Below are 18,481 nucleotides of genomic sequence, written 5' to 3'. Positions count from 1 at the left end.
TGAGTGGAGACAAGTCTAGAAGGACTCCGAGTTTGTCCGAGTCCTTCTCGGGAACACAAAACAGCCTACCCTGGAATTTGATGGACTTTGCTTTCCTTATAATATTTTTGCTCAAGAGTTCTAAGGTATATTCTTCCAGTAAGGGGGTGGAGTGTTGGAAGAATTGAGGAAATGAAGGTGGAGACCTGCTCCATTTCCATCCTAGTCCATTTTTGATTAGGCTGTGGGCCCAGGGATCGAAGGTCCAACGATCTCGAAAGTGTTGGAGTCTCCCTCCTACCTGTAGCATCTCATTGCTTAGGCGGTCTGGAGGGCTTGCCCCCTTGACCTCGTCCTCCCCTACCTCGTGAGGGGTGTCTTGAGGAGCCCCGTCGAGAACCTCTTCCTTTCGGATGAAAGGTAGTAGTTTGCCTCTCAAACCCTGGGTTGAAAGCTGGTGACTGGGCAACCAGCTGTTGAGGCACCACTTGGAAGGTGGTCTGTGGCTGAGTGACCACTAGGGGCATCGCGGTCATGGTGACCGTGGGATGTTGCTGATGAGACCGAGAAGGTGGTCTTGTCTTCTTTGACTTCCGCTTTGGTTGGGGACCAGCATCCGGGGAAGACTTCCTCTTTGAGGAGATGCCCCACTTTTGGAGAAGGTTCCTATTCTCAACTACCTCTTGGACCACTTCTTTTGGGAAGAGGTCCTTAGCCCAGATGCTGGAAGAAATCAGCTTCCTGGGTTCGTGTTTCCCCGTTGCGACAGCAAACATGAACTCCTTACAGGCTCTCCTAGCCTTCATGAAGGCGTACAGGTCCTTCACTAGGGTGGCCATATGTATCTTGGCCAGGACCGTAAGCATGTCTGGGGTGCTGTTGTGGCTTGCACACATCTCTATGCAGTTCTGGAGGGACAGGGAGGCAGCTAGTCTCTCTTTTGTGTCTTGCTCCCTTCGCAAGAGAAAGTCCGACAGCTTAGGGAGATGCTCGCCGAACTGCTGTCCCGCGATATCTGCATCTAGCTTTCCTACTGAGAAGGTTAGGTGGAACTCCTTCCATTCCTTCTCATCTGTGGGCAGGGCTAAAGACAGAGGCCTGCACTCCTCTAGTGTAGGGCATGGTTTGCCTGCCTCAACTGCCTTGGCAACAGTCTGGAACACCTTCGACGTAAAGGGGAAGGCTCTCGAAGCAGGAGCAAGAAAGGTAGGGTGTTTCTTGCTCAATGCAGAAACTCATGAGTTGGTATAACCTGCCTTTTTCAGGCTACTCGTCAAGATAGCCTGTGCTTTGTCGTGGTCGAATATCATGACCTCCTTCGGTTCGGTCTCCTCTTTTGATGCTGGTACATGCTTCAGTCGAATGAAGCACTCAGGGAGGCGTTAAAGTTCGGCCAGAACTGAATGTCATCCAGGTGGACGGCTCCCATCTTTTCCGAGATGTAGAGCTTGCCGTTGGTAATAGGCATGAACTCTGCATACCTCTAGGGATTGGTCTCAGAGCAGGATGGCAGGTCTTGCACTCTGGGTCGCTTGTAAGACCCTCGGGAGGCAGCGGTCTGAGTCGCTTCACGGAGCTCTCTTGTGATTTTCGCTTGCCTTGCTTCGCTCTCCTTGCGAAGATTCTCCATTAGGGTGGTAATATGGGCCAAAACTGCCTGACCCATGGCGTCCAATGGAGGGGTAGGAGCCGAAGACGTAGATGGTGTCGGCTCTGGTGGCGGCACGGGCGGAAGGGGCTCCTCTGCTTCTGACGAATCGACGTCTTCTTCTCCTCCGGGAGGTAGAGTAGACTCTTCCTCGGGATCGTCCCTAAGGAGATCCTTCTCTGTGTCCATGGACACTTCAGACATCCTTTCCTCCTGGTGGATGTCCATGCCTTGCATCACCTCACTGACTTCCGTATCAACTGTGATCTGGACGCAGGGAGGCCAGGGTCGTGTCTGGGGCACGACGGCATTAGTACCAGCTTTTGGGAACAGCAAGCTACGCATCCTGTTATTTGGAAGGTACGGTCTCAGAGAGTTCTTCTGGAACCCTCGTACCCATTTGCGAAGCTTCTCGCGTGCTGCATCCCTTGACACCGCTGACTTGGGGTCGCCGAAACCCTCGGCCAATAAGGCCACGCAAATGATGCAGTTCTTGGGGTCCCAATACCGTAAGGTTTCAGTGGTAACAACACAGGCGGCAAGACCTGCACATAGTGTGACCACAAAAGTTGCTACTTTTGTGGTTACAGTACATCACCTCACACTTCATTTTTCTCTTCCTTTATTGTAAAGAAAGGAAATTGAAATGAGTATGCGGAAATTTATCACACTTGATAAATTTCATGCAAAAAATGTTTTGGTATCTTAACCTTTATAGCTCAGGATAGTAAGCTAGAAAAGAAATCGGAAAGACACATACTTGTGTCTCCTGTCCAGCCAATTGTTGTGACCTCCTCCAATATTAAACTGGTTTACAAAAAAAAAAAAAAAATTTGGTCTGAGGCAAGAATGAGGATAGGTATTTTTTGCTAATTTGGGTGTGCTGAATTAAAATTTATAAATAGTTTTGCTCTATCACCTCTAGTTTTCTGGCTTTTAAATAGTCTCATTTTAGTATAAACAGGGAATATATGTGCACATTTCAAGAGTTGCAGCAGTTTATAACAGATAAAACAGGATAGATAAAGAACACTGATTAAAACAATATACTTGTATGACACAATTACACAATTCATAGTACCACAGACAGTCAAAAGTGTGTTTTCTTAGATCTGGTGTATTTTGCCTCCGGGATGTCACGCAAGAGCATCCAACAGAAGTCTCCCATCATGCCAGGGTCCCATTTGCCTTGATAGTTGCTCTCCATCTTTGTAATGTCTTGGTGGAATCTTTCTCCATGCTCATCACCCACTGCTCCAAGGTTTGGCGGGAAGAAGTTGAGGTGGGAATGGAGAAAATGAATCTTGAGTGACATTCGGCACCCCATATCCTCGTAAGACTTTAGCAACTTTTCAATACAGGCTTGGTAATCTGGTACGCGTGTGTTACCAAGGAAGCCACTACAGACTGACTTGAATGCTACCCATGCTCTCAGTTCCTTTAAGTTAAGAAGCTCCTCAAAATCAGTATCCTTCAGCACTTCTCGGATCTGAGGTCTGACAAAGATGCCCTCTTTGAGCTTAGCAGCACTAACACCTGGGAACACAGTAGACAAGTGTTGGAAGGCAGCACCATTTTTGTCCAACGCCTTCTCGAAATTCTTCATCAAACCAAGCTTGATGTGAAGAGGAGGAAGAAGCACCTTATTCATGTCCACCAGAGGATTCCTCTTGACGCTGTGTTTGCCAGGAACAAAAGTGCTTCTAGACCCCCAGTCTTTTTGCTTGTAATGCTGGGATACAGCTCGACTATCCCAGAGATAGAGAAAACAACAGTACTTTGTGAAGCCCGCTTGCATACCCATAAGAAGACCAATGACCTTGAGATCCCCACACAGACTCCATTGGTACTCGCTGAACTTAATAGCTTCTAAAAGAAGCTCCATATTCTCATAGGACTCCTTTAGATGGACAGAGTGTGCAATGGGATTGCTGGGATATTTATTCCCGTTGTGCAGAAGCACAGCCTTGAGACTTCGCTTGGAAGAGTCTATGAAAAGACGCCAGTCTGAAGGATTATGTGACAAACCAAGGGACGTGAACAAGCCAGGTATGTTTGTGCAGTAGCACAATTTGTTTTCCATGTCGAAAAAGGAAGCAAGGTCTTTGTTCCGATTCCTGAAACTGGTGATATTTACATCTTCCTGGACTAGGTTCCACTGTTTAAGCCGAGAATCCAAGAGCTCTGACTGTTGTTTTGACAGATACAAATCACGAGCAAGATCATTCAGGTCTTCTTGCATGATCCAGTGTGGCTCGTTGCCACTTGTTCCTGAATATGTAGACTCAATATCTTCCAAAGATATTGACTCAGCAGAATCCTCCCTTGAAGGCATTTCTTCATCTGATGAGGAAAGAAGATCCTTATTTACTGAAGGTGTGGGTACAGGAAGATCATCTGAATGGGGAACGGGTCTCATAGCAGATAGAAGGTTGGGATATTTGATCTTTTTCCTAGAAGATGCTTTGAAACCAGTTATATTAGTTAAACAAAAATAACAATCATCTACGTGGCTTCGTGGCTCTCTCCAAACCATCGGGACTGCAAAGTTGAAAGCCGCTTTCTTGCCATTAAACCATGCAGTTAGTCCATTGTAGCAGGGTTTACAACAGATGTGTGGAGCCCAAGACTTGTCCCGATCACCAATTTTACAGTCAAAATAGTGAAAGTATGCGGTTCTGAGGAGGGAAGTGATGGTTCGACGCTATGCAACTGTTGTGAAGTCCCCACACACGTAGCAGAAAGAACTGGCCTTGTTGAGGCATCCTCGATGTTTTGACGTGCTTGAAGCCATTGGAGAATCTGAAAATATAACAAAGTAAAACTAAATCATATGCAAGGCAATAAAATGTGCATTGGAAAATGTAATACTAATATTTAGCTACCCAAAACATGTGTAACACGATAGTTGAGGGACACCAACCTCCTGCGCCACCTGCGATACAAACTCTTCCAATGACTGCCAGAGCTCTACCGAGTGTGGATTTAGACCTGCTACCCTAACTGCCAAAATCCATCTTCATATATAATTATATATATAATGTAATGCAATCACTTACATTTAGTGCATAATAACTAAAAAATAAGCCTCACAATATTAGAATTAACCCTGAATGCATATACGCCTTTATGTACCGTATATGCACAAAATGCACACTATGCATATCTAAAAAAAAAACTAGAGGTGATGAGTAAAAACGGATTTCAAATTTGAATTCAGCTCCCCCAAATTAGGTAAAAACGGGTATTTTTGTGCTTGCCTTAATTTCTTTGTAAACCAGTGTTATTATTAGAATTTCCTTATTAAAGGAAAATCAAAGGAGAAGGGTTCTAATCTCTAGTGTTAGAATTAGTGTATATTAGCACTAACCCTTTCATAAAAGTATTAATATTGTGGGGTAAAATATGATCTGATGACTTTCATCAGTGTATTGAAGGAATACTTCACTTCAATATAGGATTGGTCTCAACAATAGACTGTGAAAGGATACACAGGGTATGTTGGAAAATATAAACTACTGTATACTATATACTATAGTTTTCTGCCTGCATTATGTACTATGCTGCAGAAATACTGGCTACTGTATAAGCATATACTGTAGTCCAGCCGGCATGTTGTCGGCTAGGCTAGTACCTGGCGGCACCGGTCCAGCCGGCAGCATGCTAGGTTAGTACCTGGCGGCAGTAGCCGACAGAGAGAGAGAAAGCATGGAGCGAAGGGCTACCTTATTAATGTAGTTTAGTACAATAAATAAGGGTGTAGGTATTATTATTCCTACTGCCTTCCTCCAGAATGAGGGTTCAAATGGAAGTGGGGAGTGAATCATTCTAGCTTCCATCCAGCCACAAGACCTGCTGCCGGCAACTGCCGGTTTCAAGGATGTGGATAGCAGTCCAAGGGAGGACTGAAGAACATTCAAAGACAAAAGGTTCTCTCACCGGCAGCCATCATGGCCGGCACAACCTTTCCCGGAGCCTTGCGTCCGTAAGTGAAAGTCGGAGTGGCTATCAAGCCGCCTATGTAGGAGCCCGACTGGCGCCACGTTCTACCTGGCAGGTGGGGAGATTGTAGGACACCGGCCACAGACATGCGATGGTTAGGCTATCGCTAAACGACAGAGAGGGGCAGGGAAAGGGTTTTGTATGTTGAGTCGGGAGAAGGCGGCAGGATTGCCGGCCATCTCCAAACACAATTTGAAACCTTGTTTCAATATCGGCGCCATCCTGGGCGGCAGAAGAATGCAGATTCTTCAGCCTAGGGTCTGCCTATACAAGACTTGTCTTCTAGACCGCAAGGGAGAAGGTGGCGGCATCGTACTACCACTTCAGATGCGGACTAGGGAAACTAGGCTTCCTAGCCTACAACTGTAAGCTGGCAGGGGAGTGACTACTCACCCGGTAGCTAGGCTGTCAGCATAAAGACTGAATACTCTGAGTTACTGTCTTAAAACCAAGCCGGGATACTCAGCGGCAAGGGGGGAAGACAAAAAACACTAGCCTAGTCAAGCCAGACTGTACTACTCTATGGCAAGACCAATATAGGGTTGTCGCCTAATGGCAGCACTTAGAGGGAAGGAGGGTTTACCCTTATATCTCTGAAGGAGACGAGTATCGAATTATATAATTAATTCTAGGAGATATACTATCTCCTGTTGAATTGATAAAACGATACGCGAGGGTAAACGGGGATAATGTATGAAAGTATACTAAAGCGCATAGGCTAGGTTAGCCTAGCACAGGGCGAGATCTCTGCTACCTATATCACCGAAACTCTAACGTATATGATCGACACATCTAGGAAGAGGAAAATATCTTATCTTTACTAGTATAACTTTGCCTATATAGCTATAATTCATTAAAGCTAAATACCGGGAAGGTTGTTCTGCTGACTAAATAAAGCATGCATGACGAATGACAGCGACCCAAATGGCGCCTCCGGTGACCGGCTATGCTCCAATGAACACATTAAATTTATGCTAATTTGATTGTGAGAAGGGAGCTAAAAATTATACACAGTAAAGATAAAACACTCAACTTTCCAGAGGCACAAGATGCTGGAGAATGCATAATAAATCCTCAAAAATAGCGATCTAGAAAACTAGATAACCAGGGAGAAACACCGTGCGAAAGCGCTACTGAAATAGGAAATGATCGCCATCTTGGAGCCCTGTAATAGTAGGGGAGGAAGGGTAACCTTGATAACGGCTCCCCTTCAATTTTGCCACTCTTCCCCCTCAGAGCGAAAACGCTATTCGGGGTGAAGATTCCCATGTGTCGTATCAAGATATACGTCCCCTGATATTATGCGATATCCTTAAGAAAAATTTGAAGGATACTCGTGCCAGGAGTTAGAATTCTAGAGACCTATGGTCAAATTTCTGGCAGTATCACTGTAGCCAAATTTCCCATAGAAAGCTGTCTATAGGAAGCTTCCATCAGGACGACATGGCTTGAGCCCAAAAAATATTGGTGACTGGGCTACCAGTTGTTGAGGGACCATCTGGAAGGAGGTCTGAGGCATCGTGGTCATAGTCATGGCGGGGAGTTATGCAGGTCTTCGAGGTCTCTTCGCCATTTTGTTCCTGGGCAGGGGACCTCTTCCGAAGAAGATTTCCTTTTTGAGGACATGCCCCCCCTTTTGGAGAAGGTTCCTGTTCTCCGTGGTTGCTCTCGCAATGACCTCTTGGACCAATTTCTGTGGGAAAAGGTCTTTACCACAGATACTCGAGGTGATCAGCTTCCTTGGTTCGTGTCTGATGGTTGCTGAAGCCAAGACGAACTCTCAACAAGCTCTCCTTGCTCTGAGGAAAGCGTATAGGTCTTTCACAAGGTTACCCACGTGTGATTTAGCCAGGAAGAGGAACATTTCTGGGCATTATGTTACTCTGCACTCATTTCCAGACAGTTCTGATGAGAGAGGGAAGCTGCAAGTCTCTCCTTCGACTCCTGTTCCTTCCTCAGAAGATGGTCTGGCAACTTCAGAAGGTTCTCATTGAACTGTTGTCCTGCGATCTCTGGGTCTAACTTGGAGACAGAAAAGGTTAGGTGGACATCCTTCCACTTCTCTTCGCAAGTAGGCAGTGCTAGAGAGAATGGCTTGCATTCCTCTAGAGTCGGACAGGGTTTTTCCTCATTGACGGCCTTGACGGTAAAGTCTAGTGCTTTCTCTATAAAGTAGAGAGAGATGGAGGAAGGTGCAAGAAAGGTGGGATGTTTCTTGCTCAGTGCTGAGACTTGGGAGTTAGTATATCCAGCTCCCTTCAAGATCTTCAGGAGGATGGCTTGCGCCTTGTCGTGTTCAAACACAATGATCTCTTTGGGGACCGTTTCCTCTCGGGCCGCTTTTCCTCCCGCAGTCTCACATAGCACTCTGGATAACCGGAAAAGTTAGGCCAGAACTCAAGGTCTTCTATCTATCTGGCCCCCAACTTCTCGGAAACGAACAGTTTTCCATTCATCATTGGCATATGCTCCACGTACCTCCAGGGATTGGATTCGGAGCAATAAGGGAGATCGGAAACTCTAAGAGGCTTCTTAGAAGTGCCCCTGGTAGTTCCGATACGGTCGATCTTCTCCTGCATCATCCTTTGCTGTTCCCTAAACAATTCTTGCATCGTTTTCTGTTCCCATTGGAACGACTCCATCAACCATTGTAGAGATGTAAGAATCTCTTCGCTCGTATTAGCCTGAGCTACGGGTTGTGGAGTTGGGGCAGAGGATGTTGACAGCAGAGGTTGGTATGCCGTGACGGCAAACTGAGGGTCGTCCGTTGCCGTTGATAGGGATTCTTCTTCCTCAACTTGGGGATGGTCCACATTCTCTTCAGGGCCACCTTGTAGTAGGTCCTGTTCAGTGTCGGTGGACACTTCTGACATCCTCTCTTGGTGGATGTCCATGCCCTCTAGGGCCTTGATAATGTCAGAGTCAGTCTTCTGTTGGATGAAGGGGGACCAGAGCTGTTCATGGGACACCACCGCACTCGGCACAGCCTTGGGGAACAGTAGGCACCTCAGGGAGTCATTGGGTAGGTATGGTCCTGGAGTTCTTTTGGAACCCTCTTACCCATTTGCGAAGGGTGTCCCTAGCTGTATCCCTAGCCTCCAGGGTGACTAAGGGAGCTTTGCCAAAGCCATTGGCCAGAAGGGATGAGCAGGTGGTGCAACCCTTTGGAACCAAATATTTTAGGACTCCTGTGACGATGCAGAAGGGGGCATGAGTCCTGCACATCATGTGGCCACAAAAGTCTTTCCCCTTGTGGTTGCAGAACATTACTCTGCACTTCTCCATAGGGTCATCCTGTAAAGGAAAATACTAAATGAGTATTTTTGTTTCTTATATCAGTGATATAAAAGTATACAGTTTATGATAACAATAGTAATCTCTATTGTTTATGGTAGCTTAGGATAGTAAGCTTGAAAGGAAATAGAAAAGACACATATCTGTATTTCCTCTCCCAGGCCATTGCTGAGACCTCCGTCAGTATTAATATTCAGTTTACCTGATAGGGAGGATACAAGGTAGAGAAACTCTAAAAACTAGAGTTAGAGTTAGTAAATAGCTTATACTAACATTCTCCACCTGTAGTATTGTATTAATACCATTCGGGTATTGTAAGTCAATGATGATCAAGGAAATCCATCTGGGTGTTGAGGGAGTACTCAGCCTCAACAGAATATCATGGTCTCAACAATCGTCTGCGATAGGAAACACAGTGTTTGTTAGAAAACATATGTACTGTGGAGGATTTATTTTGCTTTATTTTTATTTTTTGTTTTTGCCAAATCCTGAGAGAGAGAGAGAGAGAGAGAGAGAGAGAGAGAGAGAGAGAGAGAGAGAGAGAGAGAGAGAGAGAGAGAGAGAGAGAGAGGTAGTTAGCGAATGATCGTTTGTGGTGAGAATGACTGTTGGTATAAATGAGATTGTTTGTTTACATTTTTTAGTTAGGTTACGACAGTGGTGAATGTTTCGGAGCGAATGCTTTTTTGATTTGACTGCAGGAAGCGCCAGTACTGTGTGTCCTTTGAATACTGGATTATTATTATTATATATTTTTACCAGTGTGGAAGTGATAATTTATATTCTGAGTAAGTACAGTCTTGTTTATCTTTGCTTGTCGTGATTGTGAATGATAGGAACAATTTATTATTTATCTTTGATTATAGTGCGATAGTTAAGTTAGCTAGGAGTGTTAATAAGTGTTTTTTTTATTTAGGCAGGCCGTGATTCCTCCTTTGAGAGAGATATTTTGAATTTTGATTGATGACCTGGCTTGTTATAAGGGACTTGGAACTGACTGCTATTTTAGATTTGGATATAATTGGTAACGACTTGGCTGTAAGAAGAATTTTCGGATGATGATGATGATGACGATGATGACATCCAGGACCCCAATTAGGGAGGCAGTGGTGGCAATTTGCCACACAGTGGATTATTGACCACAAAGCTGTGGTAGTTGGCTGCAAAAGACAGTTGGCAGTGTGTGGACGAAAGTGTCCCTCAGAATTATATACTGTATATATAATTATTACATATTGGTTGTGCGGGTGATTTAAGTTTTGTTAGGGGTTTTGTGTTTATTTGAATGGTATTACGTTTTATTTATATTTAGTGTTCAAGTTTACGATTAGTTTTAAGTGATTATTTTGGTTGTGGATGGTTTGTGGATGTTAAGTATTGTAGTTTTAAGGAAATATAGTATTAAGGTTATGTTTTGGTTTGATTTTTGTCCTTTTGTCTAAGAGTCCCGCTGCTGATAACGTAAGGGGAAAGTTTGTGTTGCGGAGACAATTGTCAGTTAGTGTGATCAAGGGTGTGGGGGTTGTTTTTGCAACATCCCGCCACATTATTTTGGCGCCCGAACAGGGACTGCTGAGGCGGGACTGATAGCTGGACTCTTGGACAAAGGACTGCATTTGGATATGAAATTAGATTAAGGTTGATGAAAATGGAAGAGCAGAACAAGTTACTGAAGGAGGAATTGCGGCTGAGTAAGGAGCGTGAGGAGAAATTGTTGCAAGAGAATAAGTGGTTAAGGTGTGAGAATGAGGAGATGTATAAGAAACTGAGGGAAATTCAGGGAACTGTAGAGAGAGTGGAAGAGGGTGTTGAGATGAGGATGCGAGAGAATGAAGAACGGACGGAGAAACGAATGGAAGATATGATGGGGCAAGTAATGGGGATGATGAAAACTATAATGGGTGAAGGTGCAGTCGGAGGAGTGTCCTCAGTTTCGGGTAATGGGTTGATAGTGGATGAGAAGGCTAAGGTTAGTGATAATGGGAAAGGAAGTGATAGTGACAGTAATAGTAATAGTGATAGTGAGATTGAAGATAAGGGAATTAGGCATAGTAAGGATGAACAAAAATGTAATAGGAAGAATAAGAAAGGTAAAAGTGATGTAAAGAAAGAGAAGAAAAAGTGTCAGGATGATAGCAAGGATGATCGTGAATGGGTGAAAGTGGTAAGTAAGAAAAAGGGTAAGAAGGGAATGGTTAAGGATAGGAATTTAAGTGTGGAAGTGGATTCATTATATTCAAATGAGGAAGAAGGTAACAAGGGAGTAGACAGTGATGATAGCAGTGAGAATGAACGTGATGTGTGTAAGACTGTGTTTATGAGAGAGGTACCTCGGTGTGAAAGGTTCAATGAGCATAGCAGTAGGGATGTATATGATTTTTTCAAGGAGTATGAGAGGTATTGTCAGGATAAGTATGGTAATAGTAAAAGAGTTTGGGCTAGGGAGTTAGGAGAATATTTGACTGGGTATTTGTTGACGATGTATGGAGTGATAATGAGTGTAGGGGACGTTGATTATGAAAGTGTGAAAAAGAGAATAATTGAGCAGGTAAAACGTATGAAAGGGAGTGTTAAGTATAAGCGTAAGAATGATTTTGATGAAGCACGGATGAATGCAGGAGAAGCGATATCGATGTATGTATGTAGGTTGGAAACGTTAGCTAGGAAGAAGTATGGGGATGAAGGCATAAATGAGAATAAGGAGTTAATGAGGAAGTTTTTGGCAACAGTACCTGAGAATGTGTGTGAATTTATTAATTTGAAACGCAAGGAGAAAATGAGGTGGACGCAAGAGAGATTGACATGGGATGATATACTAGAGATAATTGAGGATTATGAGTTAGATAGGTGCATGAAAGAAAGTAAATCTGTGAGTGTAAGAACTGGAATGGAAGAAAGTGTAATAGAATTTGGTAGTTATAAGGACGCAATTTTGAGAGGACCAATGAGGGTAGCTGATAATGTAGTAGATAGGAGTGTTAGGGCGAGTAATGTGGGAATACCTGTAAGGACAAATGAAGGATTTAGGCAGGGTAATTGGTGCAATAGGGATAGGAGTGTGAGTGCACATCGAGGTATGACAGATAGCCGTGTCCGTAATGAAAAGTGTTATAGGTGTGGAAAGGAAGGTCATAAGAAGAATGAATGTAGATGGGCTCTAGGTGCTTGTTTTGGATGTGGTGAGGTAGGGCATAGAATTAACAAGTGCGAGAAAGAGAAAGGGGTAAAATGTTATCGGTGTGGTATGACTGGGCACATAGCGAGTGGATGTCGTAGTAATCGTATGAATGTAATTTGTGGTAATTGTGGTAAGGATGGTCATTATGCTAGAATGTGCAAGGAGCCGCGGGGTAAGTGTACTGAATGTGGTGTAGATGGGCATGTAGCTAGGGTATGTAGGAAGAAGGGAGTAAATCAGCCAGGATGTTCGGGAAACTAGAGTGTAAGAGGGTTCAGCTGGGTGAGTCCTCCTGTGTGTGTGGAAGGAATAGGATTAATGTTTGTGAGAATGGGATGAATAATTGGTTGGAAATGAGCAAGTATGAATCTAGTATGCATGAAAAGTTAGGGCTGGAAAATAAACAATTAGTGTTAGTTGAATATAGGATAAAGAGGCGGTTGAAAGTTTTAAGTGAGGAGAAAGTGCAAGGGAAATTTATAGGTATAGGTAAGAATACGAATAAGTATGACAAGGGTGTAAATGTGCAAGTGTGTATGGAAGATAAATGTGTTAATACAGATGAATAATGGCTGAGTATGAATGATACCTATAGTGTGTGTGGCTTTTCCTTAGGTGATGTAAAAGAAAGGATGACGAATGCGAGAGTGAGAGATAGGAGAATGATTAGTAGTATGAATGAATCTTTTGCTAAAGTTGAGAATGTTTTTGATGAAATGGATGAACTGTTTACAGAAATGAGTGTAATTATAGGGCCAGATGAGAACGAGGTAGATATGATTGTACATGATATATTAGATGATAGGGATTTAGATAGGAATAGTGTTAATGTAGCGAATGATTGTGATAAGGAAGAAGGGAATGAGAGAGTATATGGAGGCCTAGTTACTCGGAGTAGAGGTCCCGTTCCCGATTGCGACTGGGTTATGAAAAAAATAAAGTAAGTGTTGTGTGAGAAGGATTTGGCAAAGTAAGGGGGGAGGAATGTGGAGGATTTATTTTGCTTTATTTTTATTTTTTGTTTTTGCCAAATCCTGAGAGAGAGAGAGAGAGAGAGAGAGAGAGAGAGAGAGAGAGAGAGAGAGAGAGAGAGAGAGAGAGAGAGAGAGAGAGAGAGAGAGAGAGAGAGGTAGTTAGCGAATGATCGTTTGTGGTGAGAATGACTGTTGGTATAAATGAGATTGTTTGTTTACATTTTTTAGTTAGGTTACGACAGTGGTGAATGTTTCGGAGCGAATGCTTTTTTTATTTGACTGCAGGAAGCGCCAGTACTGTGTGTCCTTTGAATACTGGATTATTATTATTATATAATTTTACCAGTGTGGAAGTGATAATTTATATTCTGAGTAAGTACAGTTTTGTTTATCTTTGCTTGTCGTGATTGTGAATGATAGGAACAATTTATTATTTATCTTTGATTATAGTGCGATAGTCAAGTTAGCTAGGAGTGTTAATAAGTGTTTTTTTTTTTATTTTGGCAGGCCGTGATTCCTCCTTTGAGAGAGATATTTTGAATTTTGATTGATGACCTGGCTTGTTATAAGGGACTTGGAACTGACTGGTATTTTAGATTTGGATATAATTGGTAACGACTTGGCTGTAAGAAGGAATTTTCGGATGATGATGATGATGATGATGATGATGATGATGATAACGATGATGACATCCAGGACCCCAATTAGGGAGGCAGTGGTGGCAATTTGCCACACAGTGGATTATTGACCACAAAGCTGTGGTAGTTGGCTGCAAAAGACAGTTGGCAGTGTGTGGACGAAAGTGTCCCTCAGAATTATATACTGTATATATAATTATTACATATTGGTTGTGCGGGTGATTTAAGTTTTGTTAGGGGTTTTGTGTTTATTTGAATGGTATTACGTTTTATTTATATTTAGTGTTCAAGTTTACGATTAGTTTTAAGTGATTATTTTGGTTGTGGATGGTTTGTGGATGTTAAGTATTGTAGTTTTAAGGAAATATAGTATTAAGGTTATGTTTTGGTTTGATTTTTGTCCTTTTGTCTATGAGTCCCGCTGCTGGTAACGTAAGGGGAAAGTTTGTGTTGCGGAGACAATTGTCAGTTAGTGTGATCAAGGGTGTGGGGGTTGTTTTTGCAACATCCCGCCACAGTACTACTGTATAGTTGTATGCAGTAGTTTGCCAGCAGTCACTGCCAGTATTGGGTTAGTACCTGACGGTGCTAACCGAAAGAGAGAGAGAAAGATTAAAGAAGGAGAATTTCCTACTATTATGAATGAACATAACAGCTGGAAGTGTAGGGGGACTATAAGTCCGCCAACTGTCTCCTTACCAGAATAAAAGTTCCAATGGAAGGGGAAGAATCTATCAGATTCTGACTCCCACCCATCCACAAAACCCTGTCGCCGGCAATGAAGTTGGCGGCAATGAATGTGGAGGGCAGCTCAAGAGAGGGCTGAGGATTTTCCAAAGTATGTTAGGTTTTCCACCGGAAGCCGTCAGAAGCCGTCACAATCTTCCCCCAATAGGGGGAAGGTGGCAGAGACGACGGAACTAACTGCCACCGGCAGGATACCAGCCGGTGAAAGAATTTTGTGACGGCATGTCGTCACTTAAGGACAGAGGGGGGGAAGGGGTGAGGGTCTTACAGTTCATTGATATCAGAGGTGGTGGCAGGTATGCCGCCTTCCTCAAACAATGAGATGTCGTCAGCAAGACAAGGGCAACCTGAGTATTTCACTATCTGAATCAAAGCCGGAGGCAGTAAGAACATCGTTCTATTCAACGGCGATGAAGAGAGACAGTGGCTGCCGCCTATGATGGTGGTGTCACTCGGGGAGGGAGGAAGGGTTTAGCCTCTTCTCTCAGAGAGAGAATAGTTATCATAGCTTGTGTATAGTTTCTAGAGATTGTAACATCTCATTCGAACCAAGAAGAAACGATAAGGGTGAGGCTAAACAGGGGGAATTACTTTACTACTGGTAGGAGCCCCGGCAAGGGTAATCGGTACCACCAGTGTTCCCGCCCGCATACGATAAGTAAAGTTACATAAGAGAAAGAATAATTTTCATGTATGCAATATCACATCTTGTATAACTTGCCTAATTAGCTAATATAATAGCTAAAAACCGGGAAGTGTCGCCCTACTATCTAAATAATATGTGAGAATGTAACGGGCGACAGCACTCGTAAAATGGCTGCCTCCGGTCTCGGCAATGCTCACCCAAACACAGTTAAATTATTGAAATTTAACTGTGAAAAGGGAGACTAAAATTGCACACAGGAAAGAATACTCAACTTTCAGATGACGAAGATGCTGGGATTGCATGATGAAAATTCCGAAAAAACTAGTAAAAAACACCGGGCTAAGGGGAGCATAACACTCTTAGTAGGCTACTAGAATAAGAATGGCGTCACGGTAGTAGTAGGAAAGGAGATCCACTGGGTACCTAGAACGGCATCCCTTTCTTTTGCTATTCCCCCTTACATCAAAGCGTTAAATCTATTCGGGGTGAAGATTGCCATGAGTCGTATCTAGAATACATCCCGATATTATGCGATATCCTTTATTGGATACTCGCGCCAGGAGTTTTATTCCTGGAGACCTTAGATTTAATTCTCTGGAGTATTACTGTAGCAAATATCCCTTAAAAGTCTACCTATAGGAACCCTTTCATCAGCACGACATGGCCTGAGCTCAAAAAGGTGGTTTAGAACTCATCATCCTCTCCCTATCCCAAGACGGCAAACCCCTTAATATTATTTTCAATAGACTTCAAAGAGGAAATTAAGACTAAAGTTCCCATTCTCAGATATACTGTACAACAAAAACTTCCAACATGACCCTTACTTTTGCAGTCTTACGTCTCTTGCATATACCTTCAGTAGCTTACAAGCTTTAGCAGCAAGAAGTAGATGATTCCTTCCTTTGGGATGAAAAGTCTGAAATAATAGAAATGTACAATCAGTTGGAGAAGAGCAAAGCACGATGAAAATAATGGAGTTTTCTAAAATATAAATTGATAAATTCATAAAGTACTGTAATTTGCATTTTTCCTAAATATACAAACCACAGACATTAATATGTGTTCTATCTGTTCTTGTTACACATTTCAGGCATCAAAAAATCTCCCATCCTTTGTAGATTCTATAATCCACAGCATCTCCTGTGACATTATTTGTTTCATTCTGCAAATAGCTTTCCCCTTGCTCTTCAAAAAAAAAAAGAAAAAAAAACACAGACATTTCATCCATTGTCTTATTTCCTTAACTGTACTTCCTCTCCAGTCACCATCAAAATTGTTTTGCTAATACTGCCATGTACCTCTGAGCCTTCCTCCAGAATTATGAACAGCAAAAGGCTTTATAGTAATCTTGCACAGGCAGAAACATTTACCACAAACTCTTCCTTATCACTCCCCCTGCCTATGCTTTGGTTCTAGTGTTATGGCAAATGTTAGAAACCAAAAATAAATTAGAGGTACTAGTTGCAAAAGAAATGGAAAGCAAAACTGTTTCCTTATAAGGAATACAGTCAACGTTAAATTAATTAATTCAATCAGAAAGGATTGATATTTGTGTCCGACTGTGGGGAATAGTCGTTCGGTCGTTAGCTTGACTCGAAGCTTTACCTATTTTTCTTAATAAATTAAAAGTAAATAACTTGATGCTACTTAGTATAGTAATTATTAGCGTTAATGATAAGTAAAATGAATAATAGAATTAATCATGACAAATTCGGAGATAATTTGTATTTTTCCTAACCATACAAACCTTAGCTATTTACATAGGGTTTACTTTTGGCGTAGCTGAAAATGACGAGCCATTAGATTTTTAACGAGGGTTAACTACCCCCGCGCTAGTTAGCAAGGGGGTAGGGGAAGGGGTAGCTTGCCACACCTTCCCCCCCCCACACACCGGTGAATTGTCTCACTTCACTTAGAGGTAGGACTTGTCTTGGGGGACAGGGCTGGCGGGCAAATATGTGTAAAGAGCTAAGGTTTGTATGGTTAGGAAAAATACAAATTATCTCCGAATTTGTCATTTGTTCCGTAACTGAAACACAAACCACGCTATTTACATAGGGTGACTTACCCCTTAGGAAGAGTGGAAAGTCCCCAGCCTTACTAGCTTTGGCTTTACCCGGGGACTCAGAATCCGAGTGAGCAGCACTCGAGAAAAAGAGTCCCTGTACCTCACAAGTTCCTTGCTCTGCAAGGAACGTGCGGCCTACAAAAGCTTGTGTGTGGAGGAATAGTGTGTGACTCGTCCTAGGAAGTTGACCTGGAGTCCTTTAGATGAAATTCTAGGCTAGGACGTTCCCAATACCACCTCGTCAGGGTATGGGGGACGCGACAGTATTAACTTAACACTAGGAGCACAAGGGAGCATGGTTTACCTGCAGAGGTTGAGGTCAGCTATGCAGAGACCAGGATGCTGCTTTCCCCAAGAGAGGGGAGGATGAAGAAAGAAGTAAGGGCCAGACATACTCTTTCATTCACGCAGACTGAGACCGGGTAACAATGCCCTCAACCTTCTGCTACCTGTCCAATAAGGAGCCTGAGGTTAGACTAGCTGTTATGCAGCCACCACGGGGCCGATAGAAAAAGTATCGAGGCTCCTGTGGGTCACGTCCTGCAGGTAGTGGGCTGTAAAGGTCGTCTGATGCTTCCAGACCCCAGCTTGTAGCACCTGCGTCACAGAGAAGTTTCTCTTAAACGCCAGGGACGTAGTGATGCCCCTGACGTCGTGTGCTCTAGGGCGACGTGACGGAGGAGGGTCAGGATTCAAGGCATGATGGATAACCCTTCGAATCCAGGCCGAATCTTAGTCCTTCCCGTGCTTACGAACAACGCCTGCACGCGGAGACGAACTGCAGCTGTTCTCTTCAAGTAACGCCTCAGACTCCTCACTGGGGATAATAGCAGATGGTCTGGGTCACTTGTTACAGAACGGAGACTCATAACCCTGAAGGAGTCGAACTGTGGGTCCGGCACTCCAGGGTTCTGAGTCTTGGCAACAAACTCAGGGACAAACCTGAACGTTACCTCCCCCCATCCCCTTGAATGGGCGATGTCGTATGAGAGACCATGAAGTTCACTAACTCGTTTGGCAGAGGCCAACGCGAGTAGGAAAGCCGTCTTCCAAGTCAGGTGGCGATCAGAGGCCTGGCGTAATGGTTCGAAGGGGGCTCTCTTCAGAGCCTTGAGGACCCGAACCACGTTCCATGGAGGAGGTCTCACTTCCGACTGAGGGCAGGTAAGCTCATAGCTATGTATGAGTAAAGAGAGTTCTAGCGAGGAAGAAATGTCCACTCCTTTCAGTCCAAAGGCCAGGCTTAAGGCTGAGCGATAGCCTTCCACCGCCGAGACCGAAAGGCGCATTTCCTCCCGCAAATACAC

Source organism: Palaemon carinicauda, chromosome 26, assembly GCF_036898095.1.
Source record: "Palaemon carinicauda isolate YSFRI2023 chromosome 26, ASM3689809v2, whole genome shotgun sequence".
NCBI classification, from domain to species: Eukaryota; Metazoa; Arthropoda; class Malacostraca; order Decapoda; family Palaemonidae; genus Palaemon; species Palaemon carinicauda.
This window is presented reverse-complemented; position numbering follows the sequence as displayed.